The sequence below is a fragment of the Teleopsis dalmanni genome, chromosome 1, assembly GCF_002237135.1.
Source record: "Teleopsis dalmanni isolate 2A chromosome 1, ASM223713v2, whole genome shotgun sequence".
Classification (NCBI taxonomy): Eukaryota; Metazoa; Arthropoda; class Insecta; order Diptera; family Diopsidae; genus Teleopsis; species Teleopsis dalmanni.
The window spans coordinates 183,245,751-183,249,217 of record NC_051846.1 but is presented as its reverse complement, the minus strand read 5'-3'; positions in this window follow the sequence as shown (position 1 = coordinate 183,249,217).

Here is a 3,467-nt window from a genome sequence, read left to right as displayed (position 1 = left end):
ATTGAATATAAGCACCTCTAGTCTTATTGATTCTGGAAGTAACAACTGCCCTTGCTCCGCTTTTATTAGTTGTAATGGTTCTGAGGTGTGTTTTAAGTTCGTCATACCTTGGCTTCCCAACAAATGGAGGAGAAAAATAATTTTACAATTATTTAAACATTATAGACATAAAAATTTAGTGTTTAAAATTCAAAAAAATATGAAATGGAACTTATCTAGTCATTTAAAATTATTTGCCCAACTACTAATATTGTAACATAGGTAAGTAAATTAGGTTAAGTTAAAGTGAAGCCTAGTAGACTTTAGTGAAGTAAACACAAATAAAGACCAGTTGTGGCATTTAAGATAATCATTGTTCATACGCCAAAGAAGAGTGTCATCAAAACAAGTATAAAGATCGAAGTAATTAGTGTATGAACAACGTTGAAGAATCAAAGAAACGATTATTCAATGAGTGAAAGTGGTTATGTCCCTAATTTTAGAAAAAGATAGGTTTAATCATCTCCAACAAAGGAAAGGATTTTCAAAGATTTTTAATGGACATAAAAACATTAGTTAAAAAATCGGAGGAAAGATTCCTCCTCTTCTGCAGAACCTAGATTCTGTGAATTAGGAAAGCAAAAAGTAAGTGAAGTATCAGTTTTTTTTTTTTTTGTTTTTTTTTTAAACTTCATTTTATTAAATACAATCTATTCTATTCATGAATAATAAGTACTACTTATGGCAATAACAATATATGATTGGCATGTACAGGACTACCCAGTGGTAATCACCGCCTTATGAAGAATTACAATTTTTAGAATCTGCTCGGCAAATCCGAAGTTGCATAGCGTATTAATCTACGAATATTAAAAGCATCCCTCGTTAGGCCTGCGGCAAGGGTGTTAGGATGAACTACCAGTCGTGAGTGATAGTTGCTGCTTATCTGCTGTATTGACTCGTACACAGTAGGGATGCCAAGATCATGATGTAGGACGTTATTCGGGATAAACCATGGGGCGTTGGCGCAGATACGTAGTATTTTTGATTGAAACCTCTGAATCATATCTAGGTTTGACTTCGCTGCTATACCCCAGATGGGTATACCGTACGTCCAGATTGGCTTTAAGACGACCTTGTATAAAAGTATTTTATTTTGTAGCGATTATTTGGATTTGGGATTAAGTAGCCAGTAAAGTGAGCGTAGCTTTAGTCCTAACTGCTTCCGTTTTGTAAAGATGTGGTGACGCCAATTTAGACGGCGATCAAAATGTACACCTAGATATTTGGCGTTTTCAGCTTGCGGCAATTCACGGCCATTCAGTCTAACGGAACGGCAGGTACCGTGGCGGAGTGTAAAAGTAGTTTGAACTGATTTGTTATCGTTAGCTTCAATGTGCCAAATGTCTAGCCATGCGTTGACATCGTTCAGATTACTTTGCAAAAGTTGTGAAGCTACTACAGGATCTGCGTGTTTCGCCATCACTACAGTATCATCCGCAAATGTTGCAGTGTATGTTTTATCGCTGAGTGGGAGATCTGCTGTGAACAGAGTATATAGAGTAGGACCCAACACACTTCCTTGGGGAACTCCAGCCTCTATTTGAAAAAGTTCAGTGTGACAGCTATTCATTTTAACCATAAAGTGCCGATCCAGTATATATGATTTTAAGACGGAGAAGTAGCTATGCGGGAGTTGTAACTTTAATTTGTAGAGAAGTCCAGTGTGCCATACTTTATCGAATGCTTGTGTTATGTCGATAAAAGCTGCTGTGCAGTATTCTTTATTTTCCAATGCAAGTCTTGCAAAGTTGTATACTCTATTTACTTGTTCAATGGTAGAGTGATGTTCGCGAAACCCGAATTGGTGGTTGGGAATCAGACATCTATTTTCGATAACTGGCTTTAGACGTTTTAGGAATACTCTCTCAAATACTTTTGACAACACAGGAAGTAAGCTGATCGGTCTGTAAGATGTTGCAAGTTCGACGGGCTTACCGGGTTTTGGAATTAATATAATTTGAGCGACTTTCCATTGAGCTGGGTAGTGTTCACAGGTGCAAATTGCATTGAACAATTGGTTTATGAATTTAAAACCCACATCTGGTAGCTCATGTAGCACCTTTCCGGTTATCAGATCATATCCTGGAGCTTTTCTGGTTTTAATTTTGTTTTTTATGACCCACTTTAATTCACGAGTCAATGACCTAGGAATAGGAAAGTCTAATTGATGCGGTGTGTGAAGAAGTATCAGTGATTAAAAAATTTTGAAATGGATAAGTTAACAACTCGGTTGAGAAGATTTTAGTCTGATGTGTAAAAAAAAACAAAAAGAAGGATTAAAAAAAGGAAGAAAACAAAGAATGATTAAGAAACGAAAACATTAGAATAATTATTAAAGGAAAAAAAAGAATGATAGAAAAGGGAAAAAGAAAAAAAGAATGATAGAAAAAGGAAAAACAAAAAAGAAGAATGATAGAAAAAGGAAAAAGAAAAAAAATAACGATAGAAAAAGGAAAAAGAAACAAAAAGAATGATAGAAAAAGGAAAAAAGAAAAAAAATAAAGACAGAAAAAGCAAAAAAAAAGAATGATAGAAAAAAGAAAAAAAAATAATAAAGTGGTTTTTTCGAACAGTAGTGAACTACAACAACAAAAATTCATTTTATATTATTTTAAATAAATGAATTTTTGCCTGACCATACAGCTGTTTCGAGTATTGCCAAATACCCCATCATCAATGGTCTCGGAAATAATTCTTATATTTAATTATTCGTAAATAATCTTTTTTGTTTTTGAGACTGCAAGTGTCAGGAATCGAACTCGGGTTCCGTACTTGATTTTTTATGTTCGCACATTTTTCTGGAGTTTTGTTAATTTGTTGTGAAAGTTTTATTAACAAATTTTACTGTTGTGTTTTTTTTATTAGAACGAAAAAAAAAGAATGATAAAAATAGGAAAAATAAAAAAAAAATGACAGAAAAAGGAAAAAGAAAAAAAAAAGAATTATAGAAAAAGGGGGAAAAAATAACAGTAAAAAAGACAAAAAAAATTAATAATTATAAAAAAGGGAAAAAGTAAATAACAATAAAAACAAATAGAAAAGGAAATAACAAGCAAAAAGAAAATAAGGAAAAAAATAAAAGAAAAGAAAAAAAGGAAAAACAAATTTTTTTTTATATTTAACTAAAATACAATTTATAAAGCAACTAATTAAAATCTCTTTTTTCTATTTACTTTAGAGTATCACTTATTCTGTTGATATTCATAAAGATATGTTAGGATTTGGCGGCGGCAAGTTTAGAATTATTTGTTGTTTATCAAAGTTTGGCAAGGTTTCTGCTAAAGCCTGTTCTGCGAACTTCATTAGGAAATTGTTCTAGAAATGTAATTGTTTTTGGCTTTTATAAAATATATTTGATTCAATACTATTTCTCTTTATTGTTTCTTCTATCGCCTTTTCTACACTCTTGTATGCATTCAAAGTTT